General features: G+C 39.3%; 1 pseudogene; it reads left to right on the top strand.

Moving 5' to 3' along the window:
- The first annotated feature begins 12,116 nt into the window (after nt 1–12,116).
- LOC119508253 lies at nt 12,117–12,985 on the top strand (annotated as a pseudogene).
- The last annotated feature ends 8,987 nt before the right edge of the window (nt 12,986–21,972 follow it).

Raw genomic sequence — 21,972 nt, 5'->3', positions numbered from 1 at the left:
CACTTTGATGCCGTTTTCCCAGTTGCTATTTTGTTAAGGGCTGCTCGCTACATAGTAAATGTGATCTATACTTTTATTTTCTTATTGAGGGGAGGGGTGGATGAGAGTTACTGTATGCTCTGCTTCAGGAAAGGACTCCCCAGTTGTCAGGCCTATTAAGAAAAGTATCTTGAGGCTAGTTGGGGGCTCCTCGAAATACCCCACACAGCCTGCTCTAAGTGACTCTTTTGGCTTGGCTTTAAGGTCTGAGATTCCACCACTGGAAATTCATTTGAGTTGGTAGATCCTCCTCTAGAAAAGGTCAAATAAGAATGAGTTTGGGGCCTAGAGTGATTTCTGCAGCTCTTGTTACCTTACTAACCTTGCCTCAGAAAGCTTTTCCATTCATTAGACCATTAGACTTCACTCCTGGCCTCCCTGAAAGTGAGAAACTATCATTCATCTTTGTGTCTCCACCTGGTCTTTGCTCCATAAATATCTGTTGAATGAATCCCAGTTTATTTGTCTGTTACATGGGGATGATGATGAGTAATGATGTCTTACTCAGGGTGTTTATGAGCATGAGATGAGATAATCCATGTCAAATGCTAGTAAACCATAAAGTACTGTGCAAATATAAGTCATTATAACTTGCCAGGAGGTGGGAGAGGGTTCCCAAAGAAGGGCAGACAAACTTCACCTACTTTGAATGTTTTCCCTAAGTGACTACTCATACAGAAGCAATCGGTTCTGTTTTTATACCAAGATCCGTGGCCCATGCAAACCTGAAAGGATTTATCCCTAAAGGTGATTCCAGAGCTTGTCTTTTTATTGTGCAAAAATCTACAGGCTGAAAAAATCAGACATTAATTCTCCCTGAATCTGTTTGTTTGACAGGTAGTTTGGTAGATAATTGCCTAAGGTTAAGAGTCTAGGGCGAAAAACAAAAGGAAGCAAGTATTTACTTATTACCCTTATGGACAGTGACAGAGTAGGAGATTGTAGGGAAAGGAAGAAGAGATGCCAGTCATTTCCTCCCCACCCACACCCCTCCTTAGGGAATCTGTCTCACCTCCTAGCTCTGTCTGTCCACTGCTGTTTGGACAAGGATGAAGAGGTGGAGTTGAGGCCTTCTCACCTCAGAGAAGTAAAGCCATGGCTGGACTACACCATTTGGATTGTCAAGATTGGGAACAGAGACACAGAGAATGAGTCTGCTTTGGAAATGTGAATTGAGAGGGCACTTTGGGGAAAGCCTGAAGCACCCGGTTCACCCAGAAGCAAAGAAAGCCTGTCCGTCAAGAGGCTGAGCTGATATAACTTGGCCTGGACCCAGCACTACCACTGTCTGTATACCAGTGTCAACTCTTAGAAAGGGCATTTCATTTAAAATGTAGCTGAAATGTAATGGGAACATACAGGATTAGAAAGTAACCCACTTGTATTTAAACAAGACAGAAAGAAAAGAATAGAGAAAGCAAGAGCATTTATTAAAGGCAAATTCTGGTCCTTGTGGCAATGAGCTAATAGATGGACATTTTTGTAGAAATTGTGGAAGGACTTTCTGGGATCCTTTATTTATTTATTTATTTATTTAACATTTTACATTACATTTTATTTTATTTTATTTTTTTTTTTAAATCATCATTTTATTGAGATATATTCACATACCACGCAGTCATACAAAACAAATCGTACTTTCGATTGTTCACAGTACCATTACATAGTTGTACATTCATCACCTAAATCAATCCCTGACACCTTCATTAGCACACACACAAAAATAACAAGAATAATAATTAGAGTGAAAAAGAGCAATTGAAGTAAAAAAGAACACTGGGTACCTTTGTCTGTTTGTTTCCTTCCCCTATTTTTCTACTCATCCATCCATAAACTAGACAAAGTGGAGTGTGGTCCTTATGGCTTTCCCAATCCCATTGTCACCCCTCATAAGCTACATTTTTATACATCTGTCTTCGAGATTCATGGGTTCTGGGTTGTAGTTTGATAGTTTCAGGTATCCACCACCAGCTACCCCAATTCTTTAGAACCTAAAAAGGGTTGTCTATATTGCGCGTAAGAGTGCCCACCAGAGTGACCTCTCGGCTCCTTTTGGAATCTCTCTGCCACTGAAGCTTATTTCATTTCCTTTCACATCCCCCTTTTGGTCAAGAAGATGTTCTCCGTCCCAAGATGCCGGGTGTACATTCCTCCCCGGGAGTCATATTCTACGTTGCCAGGGAGATTCACTCCCCTGGGTGTCTGATCCCACGTAGGGGGGAGGGCAGTGATTTCACCTTTCAAGTTGGCTTAGCCAGAGAGAGAGGGCCACATCTGAGCAACAAAGAGGCATTCAGGAGGAGACTCTTAGGCACAAATATAGGGAGGCCTAGCCTCTCCTTTGCAGCAACCGTCTTCCCAAGGGTAAAACTTATGGTAGAGGGCTCAACCCATCAAACCACCAGTCCCCTATGTCTGTGGTCATGTTAGCAACCATGGAGGTGGGGTAGGCGAATACCCCTGCATTCTCCACAGGCTCCTCAAGGGGGCACTACATCTTTTTTTTTTCCTTGTTTTTCTTTCTTTTTTTTTTTTTTTAACTTTCCCTTCTTTTTTAAATCAACTGTATGAAAAAAAAAGTTAAAAAGAAAACAAACATACAATAAAAGAACATTTCAAAGAGACCATAACAAGGGAGTAAGAAAAAGACAACTAACCTAAGATAACTGCTTAACTTCCAACATGTTCCTACTTTACCCCAAGAAAGTTACATAATATAGCAACATTTCTGTGAACTTGTTCCTACTATATCCATCAGAAATTAACAGACCGTAGTCATTTCTGGGCATCCCCAGAACGTTAAATAGCTTATCTGTTCTTCTTGGATTATTGTTCCCCCTTCCTTAATTGCTCTCTACTGCTAGTTCCCCTACATTCTACATTATAAACCATTTGTTTTACATTTTTCAAAGTTCACATTAGTGGTAGCATATAATATTTCTCTTTTTGTGCCTGGCTTATTTCGCTCAGTATTATGTCTTCAAGGTTCATCCATGTTGTCATATGTTTCACAAGATTGTTCCTTCTTACTGCCTCGTAGTATTCCATCGTGTGTATATACCACATTTTATTTATCCACTCATCTGTTGAAGGACATTTGGGTTGTTTCTATCTCTTGGCAATTGTGAATAATGCTGCTATGAACATTGGCGTGCAGATATCTGTTCGTGTCACTGCTTTCTGATCTTCCGGGTATATACCGAGAAGTGCAATCGCTGTATCGAATGGTAGCTCTATATCTAGTTTTCTAAGGAACTGCCAGACTGACTTCCAGAGTGGCTGAACCATTATACAGTCCCACCAACAATGAATAAGAGTTCCAATTTCTCCACATCCCCTCCAGCATTTGTAGTTTCCTGTTTGTTTAATGGCAGCCATTCTAACCGGTGTTAGATGGTATCTCATTGTGGTTTTTTTTTTTTTTTTTTTTTTTTTTTTAATTTTCAATCATGTTTACTATTTTCATTAAAAATAAAAATGCATACAAAAGCAAAACAAACATATTACAGGAAGAAGATCATATAAGTAAGCCAAAAAAACACAGAAGACTTCTAGAATCTCACCCAACCAGAGATAACCACTGTTAATGTCCTGGAAAATCCTGAAAAAACAAAACAAAACAAAACAAAAACAACAACAACAAAAAACAAACATTTAAAATGCTCTTAAATACTTGCAAAACCTTTCAAAAAAAAAACAACTCCTGATATGAGAACTTCCAATACAGGAAAAAGTAATACCTGTGCTTATTTATTTTTGACTAAACCAAACCTGATAAAAATGTTAGGTGTCATTTAGGTTCTATCTTCACTAACAAAGTGGAGTGGAGAATTGAGGCAGTTTTCCAAAACACTTTTGCTTCAGTTATCTTGTTATTTTAGAAGCAATGCTTTTTGGTTTCAGTTTTCTAAACAATTGGTTCTACTTAGAATATGAAGAATTTTGGGGAACATAAATTCATCAGAAAATTTTACCTCATTCAAAAAATAATTTTTGACATTTTTCTCTTTAAGTGTGGATGGATAATTTCATTTCTCTGAAATGCTTCCTTGAATTGTTTCAATGAATTTAAAATCTAAAAAGTGAACTTCAGTCTAGATACTTCACTTTTTTTTTTAAATCTTCATTTTATTGAGATATATTCATATACCACGCAGTCATACAAAACAAATCGTACTTTCGATTGTTCACAGTACCATTACATAGTTGTACATTCATCACCCAAATCAATCCCTGACACCTTCATTAGCACACACACAAGAATAAAAAGAATAATAATTAGAGTGAAAAAGAGCAATTGAAGTAAAAAAGAACACTGGGTACCTTTGGCTGTTTGTTTCCTTCCCCTATTTTTCTACTCATCCATCCATAAACTAGACAAAGTGGAGAGTGGTCCTTATGGCTTTCCCAATCCCCTTGTCACCCCTCATAAGCTACATTTTTATACAACTGTCTTCGAGATTCATGGGTTCTGGGTTGTAGTTTGATAGTTTCAGGTATCCACCACCAGCTACCCCAATTCTTTAGAACCTAAAAAGGGTTGTCTAAAGTGTGCGTAAGAGTGCCCACCAGAGTGACCTCTCGGCTCCTTTTGGATTCTCTCTGCCACTGAAGCTTATTTCATTTCCTTTCACATCCCCCTTTTGGTCAAGAAGATGTTCTCCGTCCCACGATGCCAGGTCTACATTCCTCCCCGGGAGTCATATTCCACGTTGCCAGGGAGATTCACTCCCCTGGGTGTCTGATCCCACGTAGGGGGGAGGGCAGTGATTTCACCTTTCAAGTTGGCTTAGCTAGAGAGACAGGGCCACATCTGAGCAACAAAGAGGCATTCGGGAGGAGGCTCTTAGGCACAACCATAGGGAGGCCTAGCTTCTCCTTTGCAGCAACCGTCTTCCCAAGGGTAAAACCTGTGGTAGAGGGCTGAACCCATCAAACCACCAGTCCCCTATGTCTGTGGTCATGTTAGCAACCATGGAGGTGGGGTAGGCGAATACCCCTGCATTCTCCAGACGCTCCTCAAGGGGGCACTGCATGTTTTTTTTTTTTCCTTGTTTTTTTTTTTTTTTTTTAACTTTCCCTTCTTTTTTAAATCAACTGTATGAAAAAAAAGTTAAAAAGAAAACAAACATACAATAAAAGAACATTTTAAAGAGACCATAACAAGGGAGTAAGAAAAAGACAACTAACCTAAGATAACTGCTTAACTTCCAACATGTTCCTACTTTACCCCAAGAAAGTTACCTAATATAGCAACATTTCAGTGAACTTGCTCCTACTATATCCATCAGAAATTAACAGACCATAGTCATTCCTGGGCATCCCCAGAACGTTAAATAGCTTATCTGTTCTTCTTGGATTATTGTTCCCCCTTCCTTAATTGCTCTCTATTCCTAGTTCCCCTACATTCTACATTATAAGCCATTTGTTTTATATTTTTCAAAGTTCACATTAGTGGTAGCATATAATATTTCTCTTTTTGTGCCTGGCTTATTTCGCTTAGCATTATGTCTTCAAGGTTCATCCATGTTGTCATATGTTTCACGACATCGTTCCTTCTTACTGCCGCGTAGTATTCCATCGTGTGTATATACCACATTTTATTTATCCACTCATCTGTTGAAGGACATTTGGGTTGTTTCCATTTTTTGGCAATTGTGAATAATGCTGCTATGAACATTGGCGTGCAGATATCTGTTCGTGTCACTGCTTTCCGATCTTCCGGGTATATACCGAGAAGTGCAATCGCTGGGTCGAATGGTAACTCTATATCTAGTTTTCTAAGGAACTGCCAGACTGACTTCCAGAGTGGCTGAACCATTATACAGTCCCACCAACAGTGAATAAGAGTTCCAATTTATCCACATCCCCTCCAGCATTTGTAGTTTCCTGTTTGTTTAATGGCAGCCATTCTAACCGGTTTTAGATGGTATCTCATTGTGGTCTTAATTTGCATCTCTCTAATAGCTAGTGAAGCTGAACATTTTTTCATGTGTTTCTTGGCCATTTGTATTTCCTCTTCAGAGAACTGTCTTTTCATATCTTTTGCCCATTTTATAATTGGGCCGACTGTACTATTGTCATTGACTTGTAGGATTTCTTTATATATGCAAGATATCAGTCTTTTGTCAGATACATGGTTTCCAAAAATTTTTTCCCATTGAGTTGGCTGCCTCTTTACCTTTTTGAGAAATTCCTTTGAGGTGCAGAAACTTCTAAGCTTGAGGAGTTCCCATTTATCTATTTTCTCTTTTGTTGCTTGTGCTTTGGGTGTAAAGTCTAGGAAGTGGCTACCTAATACAAGGTCTTGAAGATGTTTTCCTACATTATCTTCTAGGAGTTTTATGGTACTTTCTTTTATATTGAGATCTTTGGTCCATTTTGAGTTAATTTTTGTGTAGGGGGTGAGGTAGGGGTCCTCTTTCATTCTTTTGGATATGGATATCCAACTCTCCCAGCCCCATTTGTTGAAAAGACCATTATGGCTCAGTTCAGTGACTTTGGGGGCCTTATCAAAGATCAGTCGGCCATAGATCTGAGGGTCTATCTCTGAATTCTCAATTCGATTCCATTGATCTATATGACTATCTTTGTGCCAGTACCATGCTGTTTTGGCAACTGTGGCTTTATAATAAGCTTCAAAGTCAGGGAGTGTAAGTCCTCCCACTTCGTTTTTCTTTTTTAGAGTGTCTTTAGCAATTCGAGGCATCTTCCCTTTCCAAATAAATTTGATAACTAGCTTTTCCAAGTCTGCAAAGTAGGTTGTTGGAATTTTGATTGGGATTGCATTGAATCTGTAGATGAGTTTGGGTAGAATTGACATCTTAATGACATTTAGCCTTCCTATCCATGAACATGGAATATTTTTCCATCTTTCAAGGTCCGCTTCTATTTCTTTTAGTAGAGTTATGTAGTTTTCTTTGTATAGGTCTTTTACATCTTTGGTTAAGTTTATTCCTAGGTACTTGATTTTTTTAGTTGCTATTGAAAATGGTATCTTTTTCTTGAGTGTCTCTTCAGTTTGTTCATTTCTAGCATATAGAAACATTACTGACTTATGTGCATTAATTTTGTATCCCGCTACTTTGCTAAATTTGTTTATTAGCTCTAGTAGCTATATCGTCGATTTCTCAGGGTTTTCTAGATATAAGATCATATCATCTGCAAACAATGACAGTTTTACTTCTTCTTTTCGAATTTGGATGTCTTTTATTTCTTTGTCTTGCCGGATTGCCCTGGCTAGCACTTCCAGCACAATGTTGAATAACAGTGGTGACAGCGGGCATCCTTGTCTTGTTCCTGATCTTAGAGGGCAGGCTTTCAGTCTCTCACCATTGAGTACTATGCTGGCTGTGGGTTTTTCATATATGCTCTTTATCATGTTGAGGAAGTTTCCTTCAATTCCTACCTTTTGAAGTGTTTTTATCAAAGAGGGATGTTGGATTTTGTCAAATGCTTTTTCAGCATCTATTGAGCTGATCAATTGATTTTTCCCTTTCGAGTTTTTAATGTGTTGTAATACGTTGATTGTTTTTCTTATGTTGAACCATCCTTGCATGCCTGGAATGAACCCCATTTGGTCATGTTGTATGATTTTTTTAATGTGTCTTTGGATTCGATTTGAAGTATTTTGTTGAGGATTTTTGCATCTATATTCATTAGGGAGATTGGCCGGTAGTTTTCCTTTTTTGTAGCATCTTTGCCTGGTTTTGGTATTAGATTGATGTTAGCTTCATAAAATGAGTTAGGTAGTGTTCCATTTTCTTCAATGTTTTGAAAGAGTTTGAGTAAGATTGGTGTCAGTTCTTTCTGGAAAGTTTGGTAGAATTCCCCTGTGAAGCCATCTGGCCCTGGGCATTTATTTGTGGGAAGATTTTTGATGACTGATTGGATCTCTTTGCTTGTGATGGGTTGGCTGAGGTCTTCTATTTCTTCTCTGGTCAGTCTAGGTTGTTCATATGTTTCCAGGAAATTGTCCATTTCTTCTACATTGTCCAGTTTGTTGCCATACAGTTGTTCATAATATCCTATTATAATTTTTTTAATTTCTTCAGGATCTGCAGTTATGTCACCTTTTTCATTCATTATTTTGTTTATATGGGTCTTCTCTCTTTTTGATTTTGTCAGTCTAGCTAGGGGCTTGTCAATCTTGTTGATCTTCTCAAAGAACCAACTTTTGGTGATATTTATCCTCTCTATTGTTTTTTTGTTCTCTATGTCATTTATTTCTGCTTTAATCCTTGTTATTTCTTTTCTTCTACTTGGTTTAGGATTGGTTTGCTGTTCATTTTCTAGCTTCTTCAGTTGATCCATTAGTTCTTTGATTTTGGCTCTTTCTTCCTTTTTAATATATGCGTTTAGTGCTATAAATTTCCCCCTTAGCACTGCTTTTGCTGCATCCCATAGGTTTTGGTATGTTGTGTTCTCATTTTCATTCGTCTCTATATATTTAGCAATTTCTCTTGCTATTTCTTCTTTAACCCACTGATTGTTTAGGATTGTGTTGTTTAACCTCCAGGTATTTGTGAATTTTCTAAGTCTCTGATGGTTATTGACTTCTAATTGTATTCCATTGTGGTCAGAGAATGTGCTTTGAATAATTTCAATCTTTTTAAATTTATTGAGGCTTGTTTTATGTCCCAGCATATGATCTATTCTGGAGAAAGTTCCGTGAGCACTAGAAAAGTATGTGTATCCTGGTGATTTGGGATGCAATGTCCTGTATATGTCTGTTAAATCTAATTCATTTATCAGATTGTTTAGGTTTTCAGTTTCCTTATTGGTCTTCTGTCTGGTTGATTTATCTATAGGAGAGAGTGATATGTTGAAGTCTCCCACAATTATTGTGGAAACATCAATTGCTTCCTTTAGTTTTGCCAGTGTTTCTCTCATGTATTTTGTGGCACCTTGATTGGGTGCATAGACATTTACGATTGTTATTTCTTCTTGCTGAATTGCCCCTTTTATTAGTATGTAGTGGTCTTCTTTGTCTCTCAAAACATCCCTGCATTTGAAGTCTATTTTATCTGAGATTAATATTGCTACACCTGCTTTCTTTTGGCTGTAGCTTGCATGAAATATTTTTTCCATCCTTTCACTTTCAGTTTCTTTGTGTCCCTGTGTCTAAGATGAGTCTCTTGTATGCAACATATTGATGGTTCATTTTTTTTGATCCATTCTGCGAATCTATATCTTTTAATTGGGGAGTTTAATCCATTTACATTCAACGTTATAACCGTGAAGGCATTTCTTGAATCAGCCATCTTATCCTTTGGTTTATGTTTGTCATATTTTTCCCCTCTGTCTATTAATATGCTTTATTGTACCCATACCGAATCTCTTTAGTACTGAACCTTTCTCCAAGTCTCTCTGTCCTGTCTTTGTTTCTCTGTCTGTAGGGCTCCCTTGAGTATCTCCAGTAGGGCAGGTCTCTTGTTAGCAAATTCTCTCAGCATTTGTTTGTCTATGAGAAATTTAAGCTCTCCCTCAAATTTGAAGGAGAGCTTTGCTGGATAAAGTATTCTTGGCTGGAAATTTTTGTCACTCAGAATTTTAAATATATCGTGCCACTGCCTTCTCGCCTCCATGGTGGCTGCTGAGTAGTCACTACTTAGTCTTATGCTGTTTCCTTTGTATGTGGTGAATTGCTTTTCTCTTGCTGCTTTCACAACTTGCTCCTTCTCTTCTGTGTTTGACAGTGTGATCAGTATATGTCTCGGAGTGGGTTTATTTGGATTTATTCTATTTGGAGTTCGCTGAGCATTTATGATTTGTGTATTTATGTTGTTTAGAAGATTTGGGAAGTTTTCCCCAACAATTTCTTTGAATACTCTTCCTAGACCTTTACCCTTTTCTTCCCCTTCTGGGACACCAATGAGTCTTATATTCGGACGTTTCATATTATCTATCATATCCCTGAGGTCCATTTCGATTTTTTCAATTTTTTTCCCCATTCTTTCTTTTATGCTTTCATTTACCATTCTGTCATCTTCCAGGTCACTGATTCGTTGTTCAACTTCCTCTAGTCTTGTACTATGAGTGTCCAGAATCTTTTTAATTTGGTCAACAGTTTCTTTAATTTCCATAAGATCATCCATTTTTTTATTTAGTCTTGCAATGTCTTCTTTATGCTCTTCTAGAGTCTTCTTGATTTCCTTTATATCCCGTACTATGGTCTCATTGTTCATCTTTAGTTCTTTGAGTAGCTGCTCTAGGTGCTGTGTCTCTTCTGGTCTTTTGATTTGGGTGCTTGGGCTTGGGTTATCCATATCGTCTGGTTTTTTCATATGCTTTATAATTTTCTGTTGTTTTTGGCCTCGTGGCATTTACTGAACTTGATAGGGTTCTTTTAGGGTTTGTAGACCTATTGAAGCCCTTATCTCTAATTTATCAGATCTATAGCTTCATGGAGTACACTTTCTCTAACTAACCAGCAGGTGGCGTCCACGAGCCACCTGTCCTCCAGAAGCCAGTTCTCCCCTGCTTAGCCTTTTTGGTGAGTGGGGGAGTTAGTCTTGTGGGGCCCAATTGGTGTACCAAGCTTGCGTGTGTAGTTGGTGTTGCCTGCCCTGTATGTGGGGCGTGTTTCTGGGCAGTCGGGGAGGGGGGGTGGCCCTAACAATCAAATCTCCCTGGTGATCCTAGAGTTTTAAAGCTGCTGCAATAGTCTAATCCTTCAGTTCAGTCCTGCCACAGTTTGTCTCTGCCACTGAACCACAAGTCCTTGGTATTGGCGTATGGCTCCTGAGACTTGCAAGTGGGCCCCTCTTCCAGGCTGTGCACCCCGGGTCCTCTGTTGAGGGATGACTGTGCTATGTCACAGGTGAGTGCCGTCCCCCCAGGGCAGTTCTGGGCTGCTGGGCTGTGTAGGGTGGCTCCCAGTCTGCTGAAATGATGGCTGAATGGGGCTTTGTTAATTCACACTGCTCCACCTTCCCAACTGTGGGACAATCAGCTGAGGTTGCAGGGAAGGCTAATGTCCACGCCCAGTTTTGTGGTGTGTGCCTGTTATTTGAAGCACTTTCGTCACACTGGGTTGTCTGGGGCAGCTCTGGGCTATGGGACTGGCGATGGGCAGGAGTGTTTCCTGTCCACCAGGATGGTGGCTGTGAGCGGACACCCCCCTTTTCTTGGGAAGTTGTGGTGTTTAGTGAATTTTCTCAGCCACTGGATTATTGCCTTTTGTCTCAGAGCTCTCTTAGTTCTGCTCTTGACTTGAGGTGCCCAAATTGAAAGTCTTTGAAGCTTTCTGTATTGGGCTTCTTAGAGTAATTGTTTTAGAAAAAGAAAAAAGGATTAAAAAAAAAAAAAAAAAAGGGCCCTCCTCAGAGATCTAATGGGTTATTGAAATGCTAATAGACAAAGCAACCAGGGCCATTAAGGAAAGGTCCACAGGGCAGAGAGATCAGCTTTTCTTCGGGATTTGCATATGCGCCTCAAGGCCTGAGCTCCGCCCTTCCCCTTTCTGTGTTCACCAGAACTCCAAAAATCCTCTGCTTTTATTTTGGAGTTTTTCGTGTTGTTTTTTTTTTTTCTATGCCTGTCTCCTCTCTGCTGGGCTGGCTGCTCTCAGATTCTCTGGTGTCTGGTCTCAGTCTATCTATGGTTGGAGTTTGGATCAGTAGAATGAGTTTCCGATAAGGGCTGCCACTGCAGTTCTCCCTTCTCCTTCCCGGAGCTGACAGCCCCTCCTCCCACGGGACTGAGCCTGGCAGGGAGGGGCGCGGGTCCCCTGGCCGCAAAAACTTACAGATTTCGCTGATCTCAGCAGTTCGACATTTTCATGAGTGTTGTATGAAGTATGCCCAAAGACAGATTGCTCTGTGGTGTCCAGTCCACGCAGTTCCTGGCTTTCTACCTACTTTCCTGTAGGAGAAACTAAAATATACAGCTCACCAGTCTGCCATCTTGCCCCGCCTCTCTCTGGGATCCTTTAAGTTCTATAGGGACTGATGATGCCAGTGTCTTATAATGTTTAGTAAGTTCATGTGAAAAAGGAATTGACTGAGATAAAATTCAATGTCCTGAGTTCTCTGAACTTCCTGGTGAGCATCTCTCTTGGCTTCTGGTTACTGGAATTTCCTGACAGCATGGCCCCCAAACGCCAGTCTTCACTCCTGCCTCAAATGAAGAAAGTAAAGCTGCTTCCTGCCCTCAAGCCAGAGGAAACATCAGCCACTCTGGACTTGCCAAAAGGAGAAAAAGAACAGCAGGAAGCAGTTGAACATATTGATGAAGTACAAAATGAAATAGACAGACTTAATGAGCAAGCCAGTGAGGAGATTTTGAAAGTAGAACAGAAAGATAATAAACTCCGCCAACCATTCTTTCAGAAGAGGTCAGAATTGATCACCAAAATCCCAAATTTTTTGGTAACAACATTTGTCAACCATCCCCAAGTGTCTGCACTGCTTGGGGAGGAGGGTGAAGAGGCACTGCATTATCTGACCAGAGTTGAAGTGACAGAATTTGAAGATATTAAATCAGGTTACAGAATAGATTTTCATTTTGATGAAAATCCTTACTTCAAAAATAAAGTTCTCTCCAAAGAATTTCATCTGAATGACAGTGGTGATCTATCCTCAAAATCGACTGAAATCAAATGGAAATCTGGAAAGGACTTGACAAAACGTTCAAGTCAAACACAGAATAAAGCCAGCAGGAAGAGCAGCATGAAGAACCAGAGAGCTTCTTTACCTGGTTACTGACCATTCTGGTGCAGGTGCAGATGAGCTAGGAGAGGTCATCAAAGATGATATTTGGCCAAATCCATTGCAGTACTATTTGGTTCCTGTTATGGATGATGAAGAAGGGGAAGGAGAAGAAGATGATGATGATGAAGAAGAAGGATTGGAAGATACTGATTAAGGTGGGGATGAGGATGAAGGGGAATAAGATGAAGATGATGATGAGGGAGAGGAAGGAGGATGAAGGAGAAGATGACTAATAGGACACTGATGGATTCCAACCTTCCCTTTTTAATTTTCTCCAGTCTCTGAGAGCAAGTTGCAGTCTTTTTTTTTTTTTTTTTTTTCCTCTTGTGCTCAGTCACCCTGTTTTTTGAGATCTCTTTTCTCTCCTTTACACCATGGTTCTCAACTTATTTTGGGGGAAATACCTTGCACAGAATACAGTGGGAAAAGAACCTCTACCCATTTCTGTTCCAAATTCATTTTTATCCCTTCCTGTCTCAACAACAACAAAAAAAACTTTATGGAATCGACACACCACTGGGCTCTTTGGAAAAAAAGAAAAACTTTCTGCTACCTTCACTCTACTGGAAGCTGGAGAGTTCTAGGCCCCTGTGTAATAGTGCATAGAATTCTTGCTTTTTTCCTCCTTTCTCTGTATATTGGCATCCAAGATTACACTGTGTCTCTATATGAATATGGACAGTTAGCGTTTACCAACATGTGTCTGTCTACTTTCTCTTGTTTAAAAAAAGAAAAAAAAAAAAAAACTTAAAAAAATTGGGCTATAGAAGGTCAGCAAAGGGTGGGTTTGAGATGTTTGGGTGGGTTAAGTGGGCATTTTGACAGCATGGCTTCTCCTTTGGCATGTTTAATCGTGATGTTTAATGGACATCCTTGCAGTTTAAGATGACACTTTTAAAACAAAATTCTCTCCTAATGATGACTTGCCCTGCCACTCAATGGGAGAATCAGCAGAACCTATAGGATCGTATTTGGAATTGACATTTCTCTATTGTAATTTTGTTCCTGTTTATTTTTAAATTTTCTTTTTGTTTCACTGGAAAGGAAAGATGATGCTCAGTTTTAAATGTTAAAAGTGTACAAGTTGCTTTGTTACAATAAAACTAAATGTGTACACAAAGGATTTGATGCTTTTCTCTCAGAACAGATACAATATAGATGTTCCAAGTTTGACTTTTTTAACACATCCTCAAACCTTGTCACCCTATCTCCGAATTTTTTGATACGCACTTTGCAGGATGACCTCAGGGCTATGTGGATTGAATAAAGGGATTTGAGTCAATGTATTAATGTCTCCATAGCTGGGAAGCATTGTGGGAACAATTTGCCATCAATTTCTGAAAATGCTCATATCATTGGGGATATCAGATTGCTCAAAATTCAGTTCTTTGAGGGTTTGTACCCTTGTTTTTAAAATGTCTAATTGGCATTTTTTTTAATGGGCTTTTATTTATCTGGCTATAATAATGAAAATAGTGCCTGTCACCACCATCAGCCAGACCTGGTGCTCTAAGGCCAAGTTACATGTGGGGCAGTTGCTGGTGTGCCTTCACTGGCACTAAAATGTAACCAAGAACAAGGGCTCTCCATATAGGAAATCCATGTTGGTGAGAAACTCAGGTTAGAATTCCTTTTTGTCTGAAGTACCAGCTATCTAACAAAGCTTTCTCAAATGAGACTCATCTTTGTGAATCTGGGTAAGATGATGGACTCTGCTCAGTCTGCTAAATGCCACTGGGCATTTAACAATTTGAGAAGCTACCTAATGCATAACCTTTTAATGCTGTAAAATATAGTAGCTAAAATTCAATGCCACTTAATGTTTTCAGAGATGAATTAATGGTCAGCCTGGTCAAATTCAAAGCTTTTGATGTATAAAACTTTATAAATGGAACTATTCCATCAAGAGGCAAAGTGTATCAAAACCTGTTTAGATGGAGAGTATGTAATTTTTCTGCACAGGTCTCTGTTTAGTAAATACATCACTGTATATCTGTCAGGAATCTTGCTCCAATAAAGAAATATAAAGATTAAAAAGAAAAAAATTCAATTTCCTGTGGTTGGTGGAAAATGGAGGTTTAAAAAAAAAAAAAAAAAAAAAAAAAAAGGACTCGTGCAAGGTTAAACCGAGGAGATGAAAGGAATTGATGAGGCAGAAACAGAGAAAAAGTTATTATCCAAGCTCGTTACGTGTGCCAATTTGTTTGGCTGCTGTCTGGAGTTGGTGGGAAGAAGGTTCTGAGGGGTTAGGAGGGTGGTAACATTGTTACTGTTGACCAAGAGTCAACCCAGGTAAAACTTTCTAAGTCATATTCATAACTGGGTTGTGCCTCTTTGGAGATAACGTTTCTCCTTGAGAGGAGGCATTCACAGGAAAGCTGTATCCTTGTCACAATTTAAACACATGTTGTCCTCACAAGACTTGGATATATTATTTGTTTACATTTTAAGGCTACTCAAAGACCACTGCTCTGTGGTTACATTTTTACTATCTTCAGACATAGGGCTTCAAAGACCCTCACTTTTTACTTAGAAGGTCCTGGAATTCTTATTCTTACTCATGCCTTCATTTCCTTTGTTTGTCTTTCATCTTTTTTCCTTCTTTTTCCAAGGATTTTATTGTTTTGTACTTTTGTTCTTCTTTTCTACCAACTCCCTTTTTGCTTTTTAAAATACTTCCTTTTAGATTTTTCCATTTTTAAAAATGGCTAGTCTTCAGAAACTTGCAACCAGGGAAACAGAAGGTAATCTCCTTTCCCAAAAAGCAAGCTTCACTTGCTTTTTGGCACAATCATCACACCATCGTGGTTTTTGTTCTGCCCACCACATCTTAGAGCAAAATATGAAAAGTTAAAGAGAACTATAACCCTGAGGCCATTTGCAAAGTGTTTATTCTGTGAGTACAATGGAAGTTCAAATGTCAACTTGTCTCAGATTCCCATTTGGAATACATTTAAATGATAAACATACTCAATATACTGCACTAATCTCTGTAGGGGCTGAATTCAGGATTTTCCTGAATATATCTGGTCCTTTTCCAAGTCTACACAGTTTGTAGTGATTGGCACCTTGTAGCTCTTCATTGTGATGCAAAGTTCTTCTTTATTTACCAAACTATATATTATGTGTGGGATTGGTGGTGCTAGTGGTTTTCTTTTTGGCTACCTCTTTACTTCCAAAAATAAAAAATAATCTATGCAATCCTCTAAGGCTGTAGGTAATCAAATCTATCCATCCTTTCTTTAGACACACACTCAGGACGTGCCGACCGTGAGCCAGGCACGGTGCTTGAAGCTGAAGATGCAGTGATGTCAGTGATAGAAATGTTCCCCAGCCTCACGGTCCAGCAGATGTATCAGAAAGAGGGCCAATTATAGGGCTGTAGTGCAACTCTTAGAGGTCCGGTTTAATGCCAATCTCAAAGAAGAGGTTTGCATTATTCAGAGATTTTACATAGAAAACATTTTATTACATTCTTTGGAAGACCATTTTTGACATCATAGTTAAGTTAAAGAAGATAATTTCCTCTTCTCAATAATGAAGACTTTTTGTTCAGCATCCTCCTCAGAAGGACTCTACACATATTTTAGGAGAGTAGCTATCAAGTGCTGTTTCCTATTTTTGTCCTATACCATTTAGCTCTTGAAGGCCTTATTCTTCAGAAGTTCTTGCAGAGCTCATGGACATTACCAAGCATCTAAACTTGCCCCTAGGGAGCTGCTTTGATTATAGACAATAGAGCTCTAGGAAACATCTTGAATATTAGTGGAAAGGACTTATAAAAAAGACAGTTGTTAATTTTCATGGGAAAAAAAATTGTGTTTGGTAAGTATAACATATTTTCTTTTGTATCATGCATTTGCTTAAAAGAAGTCAGAGAACTTAAGTAAATATATTTTTCAACAGCAACTAGTAGAGCCCAACATTGTGCTAGGTTTTGTGAACAGTCCAAAAGACATTTAGGATCCAACCTTATATAAATGAAAGTTTTTATCATTGTAAGCATTACCGTTGTTTTGATCCTGTGCTACTAGTGGTCTGTTACTGAGGGTAATAGCTGACTCTGTATGTTTAAGTACTTAGTAGAACCTGGAATCCTAAAATGTTATGTCTTAAATTCTATAATCTGGTTGAAAAATCCCATCTCATTTCTTCTTGAGGAAGGTTGTATGTTTTTCAGACGATTTCCAGAATCTTCTCCTTTGGGACAGCCTTTGGGTCTTCAAAGGCAATCACTCTGTGAATCAAAAATTCCTATTTTCTTCAAGGGTTCCTTATGTATTCTCCTTTTTGCTTGCTTCCAAATCCAATGGAACAATAAATCCTGTATTTCTACCTTGGCTCTGTTTCTTACATTGGTCCCTTCCTTCTTTCTGTTCCAACATCTTTACCTGCACTTCTGTGGAAACTATCTACCTCTCATAGACATGATGCGATGGCAGAGACCTTGGAAAATGTAACAACCTCAAACTATCATTTTTTAATGCAATTTTATCGAAATATAATCACATAACATTTAATCATTCAAAGTGTATACTCAGTTGCTCACAGTATCGTCATATAGTTGTGCTTTCGTCACACATTTTCATTACTCCAAAAAATAAAATTAAAATATAAAAGAACATCCAAAACATCCCATTCCCTTCCCCCCATTGTTCATTTACTTTTCTAAAATACAGTTTAATTGAGATATATTCACACACCCTACAGTCATCCACAGTGTAGAATCAATTATTCATAGCACCATCATACAGTTGTGCGTTCATCACCAGAATCAATTTTTGAACCTTTTCCTTACTCCAAAATAAAAATAAAAGCAAGAAAGAACACCTAAATCTTTCCATCCCTGCCATCCTGCCCTATTCTTCATCTAATTTTTGTCCCCATTTTCCCACTCATCTGTCCATATACTGGATAAAGGGAATGCGAGCCACAAGGTTTTTACAGTCACACCGTCACACTGTGCAAGCTACAAAGTTATATAATCGTCTAAGTTAGACAGCTTCAGATATTTCCCTCTAGCCATTCCAACACACCAAAGACTAAAAGGTGATATCTACATAACACATAAGAATACCTTCCAGAGTGACCTCTCAAATCCATTTGAAATCTCTCAGCCACTGGAACCTTTTTTTGTTTCATTCTTTTCCCCCTTTTGGTCAAGAAGATCCTCTCAATCCCACAGTGCTGGGTCCAGGCTCATCTCCAGGAATCAGGATATCATTTTTATGATTGTCTTTTGGTGGTTATGGGGAAAAAACAGTGGTATAATTACTGGGGCAGGATTCAACAGTTGACACCTAGTTTTAACTTCACCAGCAAGTTGCAAAAGAGATCAGGACTAACACTTTTGGACACAGAATAGTGTTTCTCCTCCAAGTCTGAAGAGAGAGCAATTCCTAGGCAGAGAAAGTATCCGCTACAGAAATCTCTTTCACATCCCTTAGAACTTTCCTCCTCCTCAAAAACCGTCAGTGGCTCCCCACTGCATAAAGTACAGAATATAAACTCCTGAGCAGCCTCACAAGCATTAATATATACAGGCAAACTATTCTGTTCATTGCCTGTCCCCCTCAACCTGAGATAAAAGTTCTGTCCTTTCCTACCTCGCCTCCTTGATTAAAGCTATTCCCACCTTCTGAAATGCCTTCCTTCTTCTCTCTCTACCTGGCCAAAATCAACCTCAGCAGTTCATAACACTGATTGCTCAACTCAGTCACCCCTGAAGCTTAATAATAATAATTATTATTAATCATAAGCAACTAGACCCTACTTCAGACCTGGGTATTACATCTCTGGGGGTAGGGCCTGAGCACATATATTTATATATTTCTTATAAATGGGTTGGGAAGCTTTGGACTGCCTAATCCTTTAAGGCTCAGTTCAAATCCCACCTCTTCTGAGACATTTTCCTAACTATGCCAGCCCAAAATAGTCCTTCCTGTTTGCCATTACAAGTGCACTCCATCGCAGCTAACACTTAGAGCCTTACATGTCTCCTTAGGCTAGCGCAGAAGCACCTTCAGGATGAAGTCACATCTTACAACCTTCTATACCCAAGGGCCATTAGCACAGTACCTTTCTCACAATAATGTCTGTGAATATTTATCAATTTTGGCTCTAGGCTGTAAGACTAGGTGTGACCAACAATAATTATGGAGCAAATGATGGAAGAAAAATAATTCTGGAGTCCCAAGGCAGGATGTGGGGGCAACAGTGAATTTAGCTGGCAAAGGAGCTCAGCTCAATCCAAGGGAGCAGAGAGCAGGGTCCTGGGAAGTGGGGAGAGGCCCCATCTCAGAGAGACAGATGGACTTTTTGACGGTTTTAATCATTCCTGAGTCATTTGAGTACCAGACTTAGATATTAATTGACTCCCTTTGTTCCCTTACTGGACTCCCAAGGTGGTTAGGCACTTTAAAATGGTGACGCATGCAGGCTGTACTGCAGTGAAAGAAGCAAAAGGTGGGACGCACCACCTGGGGCTCTGTCCGGTTCAGGAAAAGGTCAGCTGTTCACCCCAGTCCCACACTCAGGGGCCTTGCCTGGGGCAGGCCAACTGGGCAGGAGTCATAGAAACACACAAACACACACACACACACACACACACACACACACACACACACACACACAATCTCTACAAAGGAATCTTCTGCTCAGGAATTGCCTGGGGCTCCTGTTTCATCACAAACCCTTCCATTGGTGTGATTCCACAAGTGAGAGATTTTTTTTTTTCCAACAGAGGAACCAGATCTTTCTGATAAAACATTCATTGAAACATTCCCACCCTACCACAGCAGGAAAAGCCCTCCAGCCAGAAGCTTTGATTAGAAACGAATTAACAGAACTCAAACAGTCTGCTGGCCCAGGCGCTCCCTCTCCCGTGGTGGCCGAGGCTTGGGGTAGAGGGCACTCCTGGGGGCGGGCACGCGTGGTCTCGGGCCCTCAGGAGGAAACCAGGGAAATGCCAGCGTCCGTGCTTCTCTTCCAGCCCCGAAAATCCTCGGGCCCCAAACCTCTTCCCTCAATTTGCTAATTAAAAACAATTATTGAAATATTTGGGAACTCGGAGATGCATGAAAACTGTGAGGATTCTCTAGCAGAACGTGTACTCTGGCTTGGTCACTAGTGGTACAGAAACAAGCTTTGCTTATAGGAGATTTAAAATTGGGGGAGAGAGAAATTTTACTAGCAGGAGGGAATACCAAGGTTATGGAGTTAAGTGAGAAAAGAAAGTTACAAAGCTCCAGTTTGATCTTAATGACATAAAAAGATGCATAAAAATGAAATAAACAAAAATTCCAGTTTTAAAAAAATGATTCTTTTTAAAAAGTCAGGCAGCAATAAAGAAAAGTTTTTCACATTTTTCCGAACTTGGTAAACATTTTTGATCATCTACCATGCCGGTGTTTCAGTGACAAAGGTGTTCATTCCAACCTTGACCTGGAGGAGTCTGAATTCTGGTGCAAGCTGCTGGAGGCTCTGTGACATCTTCCCTCTGCCACCGCCCCCCCCCATCCCAGGGAAACCCCCAGCTTGACACATTTTTAAAGTACGTAGAGGTATGTGTTTTGCACCCTCCTACCATCTCTTTTTTGCATCCTACTCCCATCACCCAGCCAAATAAAAGGGAACTTATCATTTGTGGACTAAAAGGACAACTCTCCCATCCCTTAATGTCAAGTTTTCCTTAATGCTGAACAACTCCACTTGCTAATCAATAACTAATAACCTTAGACATGATATTTGCCCTTTTTTCATCTTTTCTTTACATAAATTTAATCAGCATCTTATGTGTACAAGGCAAAATGTCTCACCACTGTCAATCTCACCCTTCCACTTTTGAGGGGTTCCTGTCAGCTGGTGGTGAGACATTGACTGAGGATTAAAACTTGGGTCAGTAGACACTTGGTTTCTGCTGCAACTTCCCACTCAGATCTATTTCATCATGAGTTTGTCTCCATGGGGGTAGATATTCTAACATAAGTTCTCTCAAGATATAAATAAAATGAAACTGATAAATGATCCTTTAAAAGCATTTGCTCATCACTCACTTGCTGAACAGCCATATTTGGTTAACCAAATCTAGGTTTAGTTCAGTTACTTTATTACAAAAAAGGCCTGTAATTAAATCATGGTCTTCCCCAGGGCTAGGACAAGAAACCAAGGTGTGGTTGTCCTCTGGCCCCATCACTAACTGAAATGGCTGGAGATAAAAATTGAACCACTGTGGCCATAGTTTGTACTTTGTAAAATGCTGTGAACTATTGCTAACAATCTCCATGAAGATCTGTGAGATACGGGGTTTTAGAAATATATAAAACAACAGTGAATTCATGAAAAGAAATTCAATTTATGAGTATAAACAAGCATTAAATGGCTTTATTTTTGCACTATTGACAAATGGGGGGAATAAATACATTTTCTCAAAGTTACTCCATGAGCTAGCTCCCTGAAGAATACAGTAAATGCACAGTCTCTTACAATAAAATGCTATCAGGTTGCTGGCATTGTTACCTTCAGGCCCTGGCAAATTTCCTCCACTTGCAATGTCATTATGAGCCAGGAAGCTTTGGGAAGTGTTCTGGGCTGAGAGAAAGAGAAGCTACACCTTTGGACCACAGCCAGTTCTAAACAAAGAATCAGAGAGCTCTTAACAGTTTTTTAGGAAAAGTTTGAAATGTTTCCCCTGAATTCCTTTTGTGTTATCAGTAAACATGGTAGTTGCTTTTCTTTTAAGGTCTCTGAGGTTAAATTGCACTTTAAACAATCGCTTATTTTTGAACATGCAATATCAGATTGTCTTTCATCCTAGGCTGAAGTGGCTACTTTCTATGAGGTCAGACAGAGTTCGGGTTTCTAAAGGAACTTTGCACTGACAGAATCTTGAATTAGAAGATGTCGAGAAAGTTTCTGATACAACTTTATTTTAGGATGTTTATCGATTATTTTTTTCATATTAAATTTGATTCCATCAGCAATTGATAAATGCATTAAGAGATGCACTGAAACTTTATTTGACTTGATAATCAATACTTCCATTAGGATTCGAGGGCTTTTTCTGGTCTACAAAACCATGGTGGCTTCTAAAGTAGTAGTTTATATTACTGCAAAATAATCAATTGGAAAGAAGTGCAAATTTCTTTTTAGTTGTAGAGTTGCTGAACTAGCTAACAAGTTGCTGCCTATTGGGAATACCGATTGACATCACTGGATCATT

This window comes from Choloepus didactylus, chromosome 13 (genome assembly GCF_015220235.1).
Source record: "Choloepus didactylus isolate mChoDid1 chromosome 13, mChoDid1.pri, whole genome shotgun sequence".
In the NCBI taxonomy this organism is placed as follows: Eukaryota; Metazoa; Chordata; class Mammalia; order Pilosa; family Megalonychidae; genus Choloepus; species Choloepus didactylus.
The sequence above is the reverse complement of the archived record's forward strand: the minus strand, read 5'-3'. Positions and strand labels throughout refer to the sequence as shown.